Source organism: Mus caroli, unplaced genomic scaffold, assembly GCF_978045245.1.
Source record: "Mus caroli unplaced genomic scaffold, Mus_caroli_1 scaffold_13, whole genome shotgun sequence".
In the NCBI taxonomy this organism is placed as follows: Eukaryota; Metazoa; Chordata; class Mammalia; order Rodentia; family Muridae; genus Mus; species Mus caroli.
Genome location: NW_028227268.1, coordinates 3,308,374 through 3,325,839, shown reverse-complemented (window position 1 = coordinate 3,325,839; position 17,466 = coordinate 3,308,374). Strand labels below are relative to the sequence as shown.

General features: G+C 49.9%; 1 protein-coding gene and 1 pseudogene across 3 annotated transcripts in view; both read right to left on the bottom strand.

Annotated features, from left to right (window-relative positions):
- Positions 1-17,466, bottom strand: part of Rbfox3 (RNA binding fox-1 homolog 3) — a 424,648-nt gene that overhangs the window by 217,124 nt on the left and 190,058 nt on the right. The gene's annotated exons all lie outside the window — the stretch shown is intronic.
- Positions 4,754-16,786, bottom strand: LOC147001363 (uncharacterized; annotated as a pseudogene).

The following is a 17,466-nucleotide window of genomic DNA, read 5'->3' as shown; positions in this document are numbered from 1 at the left end:
TTCTGGGTCCTGGATCCAGGAGGCAGAATCCTCCAGACACCTGGCTGCCAACGTCTGGCATGAATGTCTCCCTTGCTTTGTTTCTCCTGTGTCCAGATCACAAGCAAAGCCAGCAGGTACGCCCTGGATTCCTGTCTTCACCTCGTCTACAGCTGGCATCCCCTGTCCTGGTGACAGCAGGCTTCCATGCCCTCCCCACTTCTAACACGTGGCCATGAACCAGCAGCTAACTGCCTTGTGGACCCTGCATGTTCCCCACTTTTTCACTGTGGGTTAATGAAATAAATCGAGGAAATGGAAATCACTGCCTGCTGGCACCCCATCTCCCTGCTTCCTGGAGGAGGCCATGCAATAAGCAACTGCCCACCACAGATCCCACTACCATGATGCTCTGCACAAACACGTGGAGGCACGTGACCATGGACTGAAGCCTCTGAAGACATCAGCCAAAAAGACAAACAAACAAGCAAACAAACAAAAAACAACTTTCCTCTCTTCAGAGGTTCCGAGAGGAGTATTGTCACAGAAAAGAGGAACCTAGATGGTAGAGCAACAGACTGCACACAGGTTGGGTTTGGGAGGGTATCTGGTGACATGTAAGACCATCACACTGTCATAGAGAGCCGTTATGCCTCGCTGCATATCCATGTGTTGCCTGTCACACACCCCTCCCCCACCCTGGTCACCACATATCCCTCTGCCGACTCTGTATTTCATGCTTGGTGTGGACCATGTTTTGAGAGCTCCTTGGCAGATCCCCCAGAGCCCTTGGAGTGGGCTCCTTTATGCTACAGGATGATGGTAGAGGGGCTTAGGAAGGGGTCAGAAGTGAAGGCATCGAGGACCGTTCCTGGACAGTGCCTGGCACATTCCTGAATCTGCTCAGTCACATGGGTAGCCCCAAGACACCTGCTATTCCCACTATTCCCAGATGTGCAGTACCCCCTCCTCCCCGTGGTGGGGTTAATGTCTACGTGTCATTACTAATCATTAGTATAATTATTTTTAGTTCTGCAGACGTGCCCCGTGTTTCTTCAAGGTATCCTTGATCCTCTGGAAGTAAAATTAAAGGATGTAATTATCTCATTTCAGAGAGAACTGGGCCTGGCTCATCATCACCTAATGGTCCTCCCCCTCCCCTACAGCAGGGTTATTAATGGGTGCTCTTGCTAATAGACCACCCCTTTAATGAGGGCTCTTCCTTTCCCTTCCCACGTCACCCCTCATGTTTCTAAATGGGATCATTCTGACTCCGGGATTCCATGTCTCTGTCAACTGGAACATTACCCATGATCCACTTCACTTTAAAAAAAAAAAAAAACGAAGAAGAAATATTCCAATAATGGGCACAAGGTACCATGGGAAAGGAGCCGTGAGGCTCAACCTTCTTGGCCAACTTAATGGGGTTTGGAATCACCAGGGAAACACACCAGCCCGTGTGTCTATGAGGGTGTTTCCAGAGAGGTTTGGCCGAAGCGAGAAGACCCACCCCAAATGTGAGCAACAGCATCCCACCAGCCAGGGTCGCCAACAGAATAAAACAAGAGAGTGAGCTGAGAGCCAGTACAAATAGAAAGCAAAGAGAGGGCTGGGGCATGGCTCCATCAGCAGAAGGTCTGCCTGGTATGCACAAGTGCGAGCGAGCAATCTCCAGGGCAGCAGCGAAATGAACCCAAATCACAGTGAATTCAGCAGTGGGACTGAATAAGTGCTTGGAAGACCTGGGTTTCTTCCTGAAATGTTTAAGGAGATAGGATTATAATAAACAAACAATACAAGGTGAGAGGCTGTGTAGCCAACAGATAGATTTTTAAACTCTGGTAAAAGCATTCAAGTGTTCTCACTGAAGTCCCCGCCCCACCCTGCCACTCCTGCCTGAGTGATGCCCAGCCATACCAGAAGGGACCATGGCCACTGACTTATGGCCTGAGAAGCTCGTGTCTAAAGTGCCCACCAAGCATTCATGATGGAGACAAGATAATGACGTCTGGGAAGGGTGTGCCCATCCCCGCTCCAATGGCATTTACACTCTGGCCCAGCACCATGTTGGCCCAGACCAACATCTGCTGGTCACCAGTGTCCTGCCTGGGTGCCATGGATGCTGCTCTACAAATGTACACTTACATTTTCTAGAACTCAAAGACAAACCAGTTCTCATGCACGCCCAGTGTGTGTGTGTGTGTGTGTGTGCGTGCATGTAAAGTGTGTGTTTAATATATGTGTGTTGGTGTGTGTGTGAGTGAATGTGAATATATGTATGTGAAGTTGTGTGGTTTGGGGTATAGGGGTGTATGCAGGCATGTGTGTATATGTGTGTGAAGCTGATGTGTGCGTGTAAAGGTGTATGTGTATGTTTGTGTGTGCATGTTTGTGTGTATGTGTGTGTATGTGTAGGCGTGTGTATGAAGATTTGCAGGCAATACATGCTCACTGTCATGGAAAGAAAATCATGTGAAATTGCTCTAAGTGAGACAAAGTGAAACTTTTGATCTCAGTGTTTACACACACACACACACACACACACACACACACACACACACCACACACACACACAATTCCACAGGAACAAAAAGATAAAAGCTGAAAGAGGAAGGTGGTTTATCTCCATTGCTCACTTGATGAAATCATGACCCCTGGAGACACACGGGCATGCATGTGTCTGTGAGAGAGGTTTTAGACTGCAGGGAAGACTCATCCTGAATGTGAGCAGCACCGTCCCATCATCAGGAGTCTCCAACTAAGTAAGATGTGGTCTGCGTGCTAGCATTCGTGTCCCTCATGCCTGACTACAGGTGCGATGTGAACACTGCTCAGGCTTCTGCTGTCATGAGTTCCTCACCAGGATGGACTGCATCCCTGACCTGTGAGCGAAGGAAACCCTTCCTTTTTCAGGTTGCATTTGTCAAGCATTTTGTTATAGCAACAAAAAAATACAACAGCCTGCCACCCTCGGTGACTCATACCTTTAATTTCAGCACTCAGGAGGGGAGGCAGAGGCAAAAGGGGCAGGGGAAGGGGAAGGGGAGATGGAGGGGAAGGGGAAGCAGAGAGTGAGGGGCAGGAGCAGGGGCAGAGAAATCTGTGAGTTCAAGACCCTGGTCTGTGTAGGGAGTTCCAGGCCAGCCAGAGCTATACAGGTAGACTCTGCCTTTTTTTTTCTTTAAGATTTATTTATTCATTTTATTTGTATGAGTACATTGTCTGTGTCTTCAGACACACCAGAAGAGAGCATCAGATCCCATTACAGATGGCTGTGAGCCACCATGTGGTTGCTGGGAATTGAACTCAGGACCTCTGGAAGAGCAGTCAGTGCTCTTTTTGTTTTTTTTTTTTTTTTTTTGAGACAGGGTTTCTCTGTGTAGCCTTGGCTGTCCTGGAACTCACTCTGTAGACCAGGCTGGCCTCGAACTCAGAAATCCGCTTGCCTCTGCCTCCCGAGTGCTGGGATTAAAGGCGTGCGCCACCACGCCCGGCGCAGTCAGTGCTCTTAACCACTGAGCCATCTCTCCAGCCCGACCCTGTCTTAAAAGAGAGAAAGAGAAAGAAAACAACAAACACCAAGAAGCCCTTTCTGTAAACTTTAAAACACATGGAGGGAAACACTGATTGCAGCAAGGTCTTTGGCTTTCTTAATTTTTTTTTTCTCTCAGCTTTCCAAATCAATAAAAGTGTGATCGAGGAATTCTATTTTCATTCTGTTGGGTTGCACTATTTTTCCTTTACTTAAAGTATTTTACTTTACTTAATTTTTCTTTGTACTGTCCATAGGCTATATACTAAGCATGATAGAATTTCATGAGGATAGATGGTCAGGGTGCATGTGTGTGTGAGGGGGGATCTGAACTAGACACACTCACCCTTCTTAGTACCTCCCTCAACAGCCTGCCCACCCCACTTTTACCTTTAGCTTCCCCCCTCCCACTCCCACAGCCAGGGAGATCCTGCTTCCACCACACAACCCTCTCCTTCACTCCCAACCCTCCTCCATTGCCTCTCTGTGCTACAGCTCTAGCTACACAATTGTAGTTTGAATAGATTTGGTCCCCATAGACTCATGTGTGTGAGTGCTTGGCCCCTGGGATGCGGCATCAGTAGCTGTAGCATTGTTGGAGGAGGTGCAACCTTATTGAAGGATGTGTAGGAGGCTTTGAGGTCTCTAAGCTCAGCCTCCACCCAGTGTGGAATTAGAGCCTCCTAGCTGCCTGCAGAAGACAGTCCCCTGCCTGCCTTTGGATGAAGATATAGAACTCTCAGCTCCTTCTCCAGCACCATGTCTGCATGGACACTGCCATGCTTCCCATCATGATGATAATGGACTGAACCTCTGAAACTGTAAGCCAGGCCTAGGATTAAATGTTGTCCTTTATAAGAGTTGCCTTGACCAGGGTGTCTCGTCACAGCAATGACTAACTAAGCCCTAAGACAGCAATGTTCCCACCACCCCTTTGGTCATTCAATTACACTTCAGGCTCCCTGGATTCTCATGTGACTCTATTGTACTGTCCACCATTAGCAAGGGAAGCCTGGGGACCAGAGCAAAAGATTGTCCTAGGCTCTTGTCCCTAGGTATCCCAAGGTGGTCAGAAGGTAGCCCAAAGCCTGATGGCCTTGGGTCTTCCCTCCTGCTCAAACCCTACAGCACAGCCCCAAAGGGGCAGAACCTGGCAGTTCTGGTGGGTGGGCGTGCTACTTACTTTCCCATTTGCTTATCTTATTGCAACAAAGTAACTGATCAAAGCCGTCCTGTTCATCCTTAGTCCACAAACGTCCCCAGAGGCTGGGCAGGAAGAAGTGACTTGGCTAAGTGCCCAAGGCCACACTGCCCCCCTGAGGCTACCTGAGTTAGCAAATAAAAACCGCAAGATTTTTGAATTAAATTTTAACTTAAAATTCAAACAAACAATTCGATTCAAGTACATCCTGTAGGCAGCATACTTATGCTAAAAACTACTGAAGGCTCTTCCAAATTTCATGGTTATTAGGGTATGCATATTTTATGTAGCAATCCAGTCTTCTGGAGGCCCCCAAATCTCAAAGGACATATTTGGTTGCAGGCCAGGAGGCAACCTTGAGGACAGGGATAGTATGTGCGTATGTGTTGTGAGAACTTCCCTGGGACACATACACACACACACACACACACACACACACACACACACACACACACACAGGTATTTATACTGTATGTAGATAGACTGGGCCTGATATGGGCTTTGGAAAGCTCAAAGCTCACCTCTTAATGACACAGCTCTTCCAAAAAGGTCAAATCTACTAATCCTTCCCAAACAGTTCCACTCCCTGGTGACGAAGCATACAAATATGGGAGCAGCCTATGGGATCATTCCTCTTGGAAAGACCACTGTCTACCTCATAAGGTTCCAAACCAGAGTACACTCTAGGGAATTGATGAGGCATTGGTCTTCTTTACTGAGTATGTGTTGGGGGTCAATGCTAGGAGCATAGGTGCCCCCTGCAATGTCCTTCCCCAGCCTATACGTTCCAGCCTTCTTGAGACATAGAGGCCATGGGCTATTAGGGCAGACATCTATACACATGGCTGGGGGGGGCAGCTGGAAACTCAGGTGAGGGTACAATGACCTCCTCATGCCCTTCTTCTATGAGAACCCGTCAGCAGTGGGGTGATGTGCAAGAGAATGGCCCTCATAGGCTCTTACAGTTGCATGCTTAGTCACCAGGGGGCAGAATTGTGTGGCAAGATTAGCAAGTTTGCCCCTACTGGGAGAGGTGTCTCACTGGGAGTAGGCTTTGAAAGACCATGTCAGACCCAGTCTCTCTGTCTCTGTCTCTGTCTCTGTCTCTGTCTCTGTCTCTGTCTGTCTCTCTCTCTCTCTCTCTCTCTCTCTCTCTCTGTCTCTCTCTGTTTCTCTCTCTCTCTGTTTCTCTCTCTCTCTTTGTCTCTGTCTCTGTCTCTCTCTCTCTGTCTCTCTCTCTCTCCCCCTCCCCAGAGGACATCGGGATGTAAAGCTCTCAGCTACTGCTCCAGCATCATGCCTACCTGCATGTTGCCACACCCCCTGCCATGCCCATCAGGGACTAACCTTCTGAATACATAAGCCAGCTCCCAACCTGAAAATGTAAGCTGGCTCCCAGTTGAATGTTTTCTTTTGTAAGCATCTCCTTGGCTTGCACATCTCTTCACAGCAACAAACAGGGACTGAGCTAACAGTCGACAAGCCCTGTGGTAAGTGACTCTCACAAGTAGGCGGAACCGATCTGATGAGCACGATAGCTATTTTGCCACCGTGTATTGGCACATCCCACTTGCTACCTTCAGTTATGCACACTGCAGGTGCATCCCATCTGCACAGCCTAGCCAACACCTGACGGAGAAGGCCGCACCATAGTCCCCAACCTGGATCAAGGCAGGACAAAGCTGGGCTTCTGGCTCCAACAGTTGGCCCCTGATCCACCCTTGTTTATTTTCTTAGGTTGGTACTCAGTGCCTTTTGTGGCTGTGCCCTTCTGCTGCCTGCCTGACCTCAACACACCTTAGCTAAGAAGACATTTCAAGTACAAAGGGTACAAGTGGGAAACAGCTTCACTGGGGAATCGAGAGACAGGTGCAAGAACCTAGGAGCTCTCAAGCTCTGAGGATGCTTGGCCTCATTCGTTCCCATACTGTGTTTATAATTAACTATCCCTCCCTCCTGTGAGCTTTAAATCAATGCAGACACTGTGTGGATAGTAACAGCTAGGGAGTAACAGGCTGTGGTTGGTTACATAGTTTCATTTTCTATCTCTGAGACCTTGTCAACTTGGACAGCCCAGTGAGCATGTGACAGGAGCTCAGAGGCTGAGGGTTCCCACCAACCTTGGCCAGATTGGAGCCCAATGCCAGTGAGTACACTGTGAGTTGTGAGTTGTGTCCCAGGCTCTGGGTGGTCACTGGCTGCACACTCCCTTTCAGCACCATCCAGCACCAAATCCCACTGATCCTAAGGTCGGAATCTAGACTAGGCACATGGCTCATGTAAGTGTGAGGAGCTGATTTTGATCAGTATACACATTAAAAAATATCCCAGAGTTCAGTTGGCACTTGTAGTCCAAGTACTGAAAGAAGTGGAGATAGATGGACCCGGGGCTCACTGGCCAGCTAGCCTGGCTTAAAGGGCAAGCCTCATGTCTTAGTAAGAGACTTGTGGTGGTGGATGGATCCTGAGGAATAACAACACCTAAGGATGAACTCTGCTCGCTCTCTCTCTCTCTCTCTCTCTCTCTCTCTCTCTCTCTCTCTCCACACACATGCAGAGACAAATACACAGACACATACACAGACACACCACACACAGAGGCACACAGACACACATAGACATAGACATACACAGATAGAGAGAGAGACATACACACACATGCAGAGACAAATACACAGACACATACACAGACACACACACATACATACAGATACACCCAGAGACACACACATACACATAGACACACACAGACACACACAGAGACACACACAGACATACACACATAGACACACACACATAGACACACAAAGACCCACCCACCCACACCAGCCTAAGGTCTGCAGAGGCACACAGACACACATATACATAGACACACACAGACACAGAGAGAGAGAGACATATACACACACATGCAGAGACAAATACACAGATGCCTACACAGACACACCACACACAGAGGCACATCACACACAGACACAGACACAGACACAGACACACACAGACATACACACATAGACACACACAGACACACACATAGACACACAAAGACCCACCCACCCACACCAGCCTAAGGTCTGCAGAGGCACACAGACACACATATACATAGACACACACAGACACAGATAGAGAGAGAGACATATACACACACATGCAGAGACAAATACACAGATGCCTACACAGACACACCACACACAGAGGCACACCACACACAGACACACACACAGACACACATACATACCGATACACCCAGAGAACACACATACACATAGACACACACAGACACACACAGAGACACACAAAGACCCACCCACACCAGTGTAAGGTCTGAATCTGCCAACACGTGTGCTTACACTGGGAGGCGACTGGGACATTGTTCTTGAGCCCCAGACCTCACTGGGTGGAAATGCACATGGCCAGTTTCAGGAACTGTGAAGTGGAATGAGCTCTCATGCTGCTGGTGGAGGGGTTCCTGGCTTGGACTCAAAACTCCTATTATAAAATCAAACCTTTAAAACATAGCAAGGAGGAAGCCAGGAGATCTCCCTGCACCATCTGTTAATTTATAGGGCGACTGGTGTCAGCCATTTAGGAAGAGTTCAATTATATGCCAGGCCCCACTAAGAGCTCAGCCTCCAAAGCACAGAAATGTAATCACAAATTTTAATTGAGAAAAATGGCCCTGGATCAGATTCCTTGATTTTTTTTTTCAAAGAAGAAGATTAAATCATGTGGGGGGAGGGGAGTGGCGATATGAGTTTTAAATTAGTTGTAATAAAGTGGAGGTGTGATTGTAAACCGATTTGTGCGTTGTGTATCGGGAGTCGCTGCTGGTAACGTGCGCGGTGTGTCCGATGGGTCGTGCTGAGCGGGGCGCTCACTGTTCGTGGAAGTAAATCAGCTCCCTTTCCCCAAAATGGAAAGGAACGAGTCACTAACGCATGCTTCTGGGCTGGGGTGTGGCTCAGTTGGTGGAGCACTTTACTAGTGTTTGCAAAGCCCTAAGTTCAGTGCCCAGCAGGACATAATACTGGTAGACAGCTGCACCCCCATAATCCCAGCCCTTGAAGGCAGAGGCAGGAGGATCAGACATTCAGTCATCTGTGGCTACATAAGACCCCGTCTCAAACACAAACAAAAGAACAGATAACCAGAACCTCATCAACCCAAAGATGACTGACCGCTGTCCTCCTGCCACCCCCCACCCCACCCAACCCCTCTCATTGAGATCTTCAGTGTGTCCTCGGTTTATGCCAGCCTCATCTGGCCTCTGCGTCCTCATGCCTGCTTCCTGTTCCGCACAAACCCTTCTGACAAGTGCGCTGGGCTCAGTAAGCATCGTGCTTATCCACACACACTGAGCTCTATGCCCCTGGCATGGACTCGTGTCCCAGATGTCTCTCTGTGTCTCTGAGTGGAGGCCCAAGAACCCTCAGCAGCTCCTTTGGCCCTGAGCACAGGTAGCTCCTGGAGCCTCTGCAGAGATGCCGGGCTGCTTGCCAGTCACAGCTGCCACTGTCCCTGACTGCTCTGGGGACTTTGCCAGTGGTCCTCGGTGGCTCCACCTTCCCTTGGGTCTCACCGTATCCTAGAAAGGCTTTTCCCATCTTTCTCCACCTCTCTCCCTCTGAGTTAAGAGCGTGTGTGTCCATGGGCCCAACAGCCTGCACTTAGTAATTTGGAAGAACATGGAAGTTGAGGTGTTGCTGGTTCCTGCATTTCATCTTGATTTAGTCATTTTTATATGGCTCGCAAGGCGTATGCAGATTTCCCTGTTTCTTTATTTGTTCATTAAAACTTCAATAAAAGCGTTATAAAAATGTCTTATTTTGGTAGTTAATTGCCATCTCCGTTTTAATATGCAAGTGGCGTCAGCCCTCCCTGAGCTGCTCTGAAGCTCCCTGTAAATAAGCCAGCGGCTTTGGATGGATGTCCCCGCCTCCTCTGTGTGTCCTCAGCCATCCAAGCAAAGAACAGCAGGAAACAAGCCCCCCCCCCCCCGCCAGAGGACAGGCTCCATCTTCTTCAAGCCTGCCTGAGGTTCGTTGCCCATGTTGGGCACTCAGAGAGCTTTCTCTTGCTCTTGGATATTTTCCTACAGTCTGGAAAATGAATCTCCTGCTCTCTGAAGTCAGCACTGTCTGCTCAGCATCAGTTGAAGAGAGGCCAGGTGGGGCTTTGCTGGGATCCCTGCCCATGGTCTGACTAGCTCCATGCAAGACCTAGAGCAATGGCCCCAGGAGCCAACCAGGGCTCCCAGGCATGGAGAGCGATGGCAGCCAGGAAGCCAGGTATAGGGAGGCCGGGTATGAGCAGCCACCTGTGCTGGCCCTGAAGCTGGCTTGGAGATGCTGCCTGCTGGCTCAGATGCTGTGCACAACTGGCTGAGGAGCCTTCTATCATCTGCTTGTGGTGATGTCCAGAGGCCTCTTGGAATGGCTTGAAATACCTGGCACATGAGAGTGGGCCCACTGGCCACCACACCCTATGACTGAAACATTCTCAGCAGGTCACCTTCCAGGTTTCAGGTAGCACAGCTCTGTGGCTCCAGGAAGTGACCGGAGATGGGGTTATCACTCATGCCCTGAATAGAAAATGGAATCTCCAGCACAGCTGTGACCCAGGAAGTGATTCCCAGACTATTAGATGCCTGATGAACATCCCCCAAAGATGGACATGCCTTGTCCCCTGCTAGGATCCACTAAGGATGGACATGAGGTGGGCATTAGAGTTACCTCTGAAGCAAGAGTACCTGTGCCAGGCACAGAGTCACGTGTTGCAGACAGGGTCTCCAGGGCTAGGAAGCTGGGGAGACTGAGTAGGGAGGAACATCCTCTTGATGGTAGGTAACGCAAGAAATGCCACTCAGTCTCCCACCAGGAGGCTCTAGAGGGATAAAAAGCCTTTCTGAGGTTGGCATATGCAGAAGACCCAGAGCATTACCACAAGAGCAGATGTGTTGTGACCAGAGAAGTCCAGGATAGCAGTAACTACAGTACCCAGGGGCAGGCTAGCATTTGCCAGACTTTTCCATAAGATACTGACTCTATACACAGAGATGGAGGCATAGCCATGTCTCACCTCACCTGGGCCTGGCACCAATGGAATGAAAAGTCATTCCAGGCTACCTCTTCTCCACCCCACCCCCAGCTCATACTCCAGACCCAGGCTCTCCTGGGCTTTCCCTAAAAACCCATGTGTACAGCATGTCCAAGTAAGACTCAGTCACCCCTTCCTGTCCCTGTTCTCACCTCCCTACGGGCTCTCTGCAAACAGTATCCTTTCTCCAAGTCACTCAGCTCAAGATCTGGAAGTCACCAATCTGTTTCCCCTGTTACCAGAAATTCAAACACTAGCATAGCCACGGGGTCTCCACAGCACACCGGCACCTCTGAGATGGAAGCCAGAGCAAAACAGACAGTAGGGAACGGGAGAATAAAGCGTAAAGTAAAACCAACAGGATTTGGTACACTGAAGATTGGGGACCTGCGGAGGCTTGTCTTGTGTTTTCTGTGGAGGACCTTGACCACACCCCTCTTCCCTGAGTACACTTATTCTTCTTTGCACACGTGTACACGTATCTTATCTCTGAAGGAATTTTTAGCCCCTCGGTCCTTTTAACCTCTTTCAAAGCAATCACACTGGCTCCTGTTACTCTCATCCTGATACGGAACAAACTCATGGCTCCAGCAGAGGTTCAAGGCCACCGTTGCTCCTGGGAAGCAAGAAGAATGACGTCCGCTTGGAAGGTAAGAGGACAGACTCTGCTTGGAGATCTACTGGGAGCAAATGAAGGAGAGAGCTGTCTGGGCAGCAAGAACCGCAAAACGGAACCGTTAAAGAATAAAACTCATTAAATGCTCGTGATAACACTTTATTTTAATGGTACATTTAATTCATACTTAATTCCAGCGGTGCTCTAGCGCGGCCCCGGTGCTCCCACACGCACGCCAGATAAATGGATTATAGCAAGCGAGCAGACAATGGGTACCCGCCGAAGCCAGCTCCTTGGCAGCAGGTGAAAAATGTCTGAGCAAAATATATTTCCCATGTATGAACCAGCGGCACATTTGACAACACCTTCTGCAGAAATAAAGCTAAAGGAACAGATCTTCTCCACCCCTGACAACGCGGATTAAACAGTTTTACCCTATGCTCCGCTTATGACTCAGAGCTGAGTTAGAACTCCTTGGACTCTCTGTAAAGGGAGCAGAAGCTCTGGGCTGCAGAGCCTGCCAAGGTAAACACGGGGAGCTAGAAAGAGGGCTACAGCCTCACCTCCAGGAGCCCTGTCACCATGGAGACGGGAGCCTTCTGGGTACCACCCTCTTGCACCCAAGAGCCTCGGCATCACTGAATGCCACAGTTCTGCACAGCACAACCCTGATCAGGACCAACATGAGGACAGCGACACACAAGGCAACCCCATCTCTCAGTAACACCCCAGAGAGGCTTGGATGAGCTGCAGGCTATCCTGCTTAGTCTGAAAAGGAGCCAGGCTGAACTATGCCCCTGTGCCAACTCGGTGTGGTGGAAAGTACTGAGGTACAGCTTAAAGGACCAACAGCCCAAGCACCACCCACACTAGCTAGATAGCTGATGGACAGGAGGAAGCCTTGTAAGGAGTCTGCTGTCCAAGCTGGGACCAGGTACAATACGTGTCCAGTACTGGACAAGCACTGTCCAGGTACAGCGGATGTCTCACCCAGCCCAGGGTACATTGTGAAGTGCACTGCACAGCCTGTGCCTCCCTGTCAACAGTGGGATGTCTTGGGTCTTCTTTTCCTAAGGTCTCCCTCCCCCACCATCAGAGTATGTATTTGATTTTAAAGGACTGACTGGGTGTGGACTCTGGTGGCTAAAACCTGCTCTGAAAGGGAGCCATGCTTGTGTAGCATAGAGTGCCAACGTCACACCTCAATCTTTCAAAGTCAGGGTCCCCAGAGCCTGAGAAATCAAAGCATCATGAATAGAGTACCACTCTGCAGCTCCAGCCGTCTGCAGGGGGCAGAGCCTGGCCCTAACATTGCAACGCTTTATTGATGTCTCCCTTGCAAGCAGTCGATACTGGCCTGCTGCACCAGCGCCTGGCACCTGCTCAAGTAAAGCAGGACGGATGCAGGGACCCGGTGTGACAGAGGAGCTGGCCTGGGTCACCACCCCAGGGACAGCCTTGCTGTAGTAGACAACGTGGCTACCCACCCAGATCCTTCATGGACGGGTGCTTCACACCAGCAGTGGGAACCGGATTTGGTTGGCATTTCTGGCTGAGCCCTTCCCTGGGCATTGTGCTTGCAAAAACCATTTGCTTACAAAGTTTAGGGTAGCCATTTCCCATGACAGGTGAGTGAGAGGGCGTGTAGGCTGCACCCTCGCTCGCTCCTTCTGTCTCCAGAGCTCTCACAGAGCATCCTCTGTGTCCAATGTTGTGATATTACTGCAGAACCCTTCCTTTCTTCCTGATTCTGCTGCCTGGCAGGCATGGTCTCAGGCCACCTCCTGTGAAGCAGCTTCCTGCAGGAGCTGAACCCATACAGGCCCCCTTCCTATAACTTCTCCCCTTTCTCTTCTCCCCTCCCCTCCCCCGTTCCTCTCCTATCTCCTGAGTTTCACCTCCAGCTTAACCCCTGTTTCTCATTCCTGTTGGGAGACCTGTGTACTTGTTTGCCAATGTCTTAGGAGTTCCGTGAAAGGGCTCTAGACTACCGCACTAGGAGGGACACAGAAGGCTCACACCAAACAGAAGGCAACACTTTTCCCTGGCTCAGGGCCTAGGCTGTGCTGGTAAGATTTACCCAGCATGCATAACTCACAATGTCTTCCACCTTCCTGCCCCACAATCTGAGGGAAATGGGTGCTCCTTACCTTCCTTGCTCCCTCCACGGAGTGGAAGCAGGATAAATGCTCACATCGTTGGGTGGGACAAGACACTCTTCCTAGTAGTCTCAGCAGCACCCTAGACTCTTGTGGGCAGCACAACGGTGCAGGAGTAGCCCACCTAGGGAGACACTTGGCTGTCAGTCAGCCATCCCTGTGAAATCAGGCCCCTGTGAGTTGCCAGTGAATATCCGCTGCAGGTGGCTTCCTGCTGCCCGTTGCTGGTACTTATGGACCTGGCTTCCATATAGGGGGAGGAAGAATTGCCCACAGTCACAGTCTCATATACACAGCACAGGTGTGGAGGCGCCTGGAATTCCTGCAGGAGCGGCTTGCCTCAGTGAGATTAGTCCCCGGTGCAATCTGCGCTCATTTCCTATGAATGAGAAACGTGGGACAAAGCACACTGCCTGTCCTCTGAGGTTCTAGCGATGCTTGCTTTCGGTTTGTTGTTTTAACTCTCTTTATTTTTTAGATTTGTGTTTATGAGTGTTTTGCCTGCATGTATCTAAGTACCCCATGGAGGCAAGAAGAGGGTGTCCGGTTCTTGGAACTGGACTTACAGGGAATTGTGAGGTGCCACATGTATGCTAGAGACCAAACTCAGGTTCTCAGCAAGAGCCATCTTAAACACTGGGCCATCTTTAGTCTGTATCAGTGCTCTTGAATAGCATCCCTTTCTCAGTCTGCCTTGATCTCCAGAACTGTTGCCTCTTCCATAATCAGGGGAAGCCACAAAGACAGGAGGGCTCCACATGGGAAGGGGGGGATTTCCCTGCCTGGACTTCACAAAGCACATCCCCATTGTCCAGTATGGGGCTATGAGGCCCAGGAAGCAATCTTTGAAGCCACACTGCTGTGCTCTGCGTCCCTTTGAGGTCTCTCTGTACATCTGCATCCCTGGGGTTTCCTAGTTCATCCCACCTGTGTTTAAAGATGGGAAACAGAGGATGCCAGGATGCCACATTTGGCCTCATTGGTATGTGATGTCTGACTCTTGAATTCTGGCTTCATCTCCCATGCAGGATGACTTAGGAGCCCACCCACAGGTCTCAGAATGAATGGTGCCACTCTGCAGGGATTCTGCTGGAACTGGTCTGACTTGGTCGCAAGTAGCAGCTCATGTGAGTGCTCACACTTCAGCCCGGCTGGCAGTTTCTCAGCCCTGTGGTCAGCAACCCCAGCTGGTCACCAGGTTTGGAGTGCTGCCCTTTAAAATCACAAGGGAATAATAAAAACCATAGGGTCAAATACGCTCCCATCTATCCAGGAAGTCATCGGGTAAACTTCAACTAATAGTTTAAAGGAGCCCAGGGCTCACGGAAGTTGGCATACAGCAGTGTCCTGACCGCAGTGGCAACGGCACGGTGTGTTCCTGGTGGTCTAGCTGCACACATGCAAGTTCACTTGCATGTTCTCTATGCATGCTGTCTCGCACATACAATGCTTACACTGACATCCATGCACAGCCCCTCCCCGTGAATGTAGAAGCCACGTGCTTTGGATAGTGGCCCACAGGATGGAGGGAACTAATGCAAGAGAGAAAGATTTACTAAAGAGACACCGACCCTTGATCTGTGTGCTGGATAGTTTTATGTCAACTTGACACAAGCTTGAGTTATCAGAAAAGAGGTCTCCTCAGTACCAAAGATTCTTCCCTACGACCGGACTGCGAGCAAGACGGTGGGGCATTTTTCTTAATTAGTGATTGAAAGGGGAGGGTTCGGCCTGTGTGGGTGGTCCTGTCCATGGGCTAGGGGTCCTGGGTTCTATAAGAAATCAGATTGAGCAACAATGGGGAGCAAGCCAGGAAGCAGCACCCCTCCATGGCCTCTGCATCAGCTCCTGCCTTCAGGTTTCTGCCCTGACTTCCTTCTTTGATGAACAGTGCCAGGGAAGTGTAAGCCAAGTAAACTCTTTCCTCCCCAGGTTGCCTTTGGTCATGGTGCTTTGTCGCCTATAGAAACCTTAACTAAGACAGTCCTATCAGACTATCGAAATAACAGACCACAAGAAACTGGAACCCTCCAGGAATCTCATGCTAAGAAGAGGAAAAGGCTGAAGCCTGCTGCCTTTTAGAGGGGGAGCTTGCCTCCCTCCGAGAATTCCTGTTCACACAGTGATGGTGAATTACTGGCCACTTATGTAAACCTTACCATCATGTGAGGACCATGATGAAGGACATGAGGAGTGGCCATTGTCTTCATCCCTCCTCCCAATGTGGCCACATTGAATACACTTCCCTTTCTTCTTTCTCTCCTTCCATCCTTTCCTTTCTCCCTTCCTTTTTTTTTTTTAAACGATTAATTTGGGCATTTAACTGCTTCTTGAGGATGGGTGGTTGAGCTTGGCTTCTTAGAGTGCAGACTGTGACCTCAAGTTCAGTAACAATGGGACTCAAAATATTGGTGGAAAAAATAGCTGAAATAAGTTACTTAAAGAGAGATTTGTCCTGGGTCATCTAAGGGATACAATCCACCACGGCTGCCTCCCTTGGACAGGCACTGTGGCAGATTACATGAGCATGTCCCCAGTAGGCTTCAATGTTTAGATAGTCTCCAGTTGGTGACCCTGTTTGGGTAGGTTTAGGAAGCGTGGCCTTGTTAGAGTAGGTGTGTCACTGTGGGTGTGTACTTTAATACCCTGGTCCTAGATGCCTGGAAGTCAGTCTTCTCTTAGAGGCCTGCAGATGAAGATGTAGAACTCTCAGCTCCTCCTGCACCATGCCTGCCTGGACACTTCCATGTTCCCGCCTTGATGATAACGGACTGAATCTCTGAACCTGGAAGCCAGCCCCAGTTAAATGCTGTCCTTACAAGAGTTGCCTTGGTCATGGTGTCTGTTCACAGCAGTAAAACCCTAAGACACTTGTCAACCTCCATGCCTGCAAGTGCCCCAACTTTCCCCACACAGCATCTATTAGCACTATTGACTCCAGACAGGTTCAACCAAGGAGCATGCCCCAGTCGGTCTCTATCACACAGCTCCCATGCTCATGGCATTGGGCATCCATGCTGGCTCAGGGCTGCTCCATTCCATTGTGATGCCCATGAGAGAGTGGGGCGGGGGAGGCCTCTCAAATGCCTCCTTTCTCTGGGGCTGAGATGGTTTGGTCTGACTTATCTGGGCACTTCCAACCTACCCTGCCTCTGTGGGTTGGAGTAAGTCACCAAGAAGTTATGGCTGGATGAGATGTTCATCCCCCAGGCTTCAGGTGACAGGGGGCTCAGTATATACGGGATAGCTTCCATCTGTAGGGACAGGTACTGAGGTGAAGCCCTCAGACCTGGGGAAGCTGTGGGACCCAGTGACAGCTTCTTATGACCTGGGGAGGGGACATAGGCTAGGGGTGGTATAGTAGTGATAGCGTCTCACACACAGGAAGCGTGTGCTATGTGCTAGGTGTATCTACATGGTTCATGGCGCCTTTGGTCAATCCTGCCTTTTATGGGACTCTCAGAATTTTCAATGGCACCATTTTCCTACTACTAACTGAGGAAATGCTGAGATAGCCACATTCCCAAATCCACAGTACAAGTGTGTGTCCTGCTCGCCACTTGCTTACAAGGAGAGCCTCTTCTTGGTAAACAGACATGTTCCCCAGAGACTCATATTTGGACACTTGACTCCCAGCTGGTGGCACTGTCTTGGGAGGTTGTGGAACCTTCAAGAAATGAGGCCTCGATGGAGGAAGAGGATCTTATGGTTCATAGCCCTACCGTGCTCCCAGCCCCACCCTGCTCTCAGCCCAGCATCTCTGCTTCCTCTTCTAGTGAGATCTTGGTGACCAGCGCCACATCCCTGCTACCACAGTAGCCATGAGTGCTACTGAGTCTGCACTGCTTGCTTTGCTATTGCTGCGATAAGACACCATGATAAA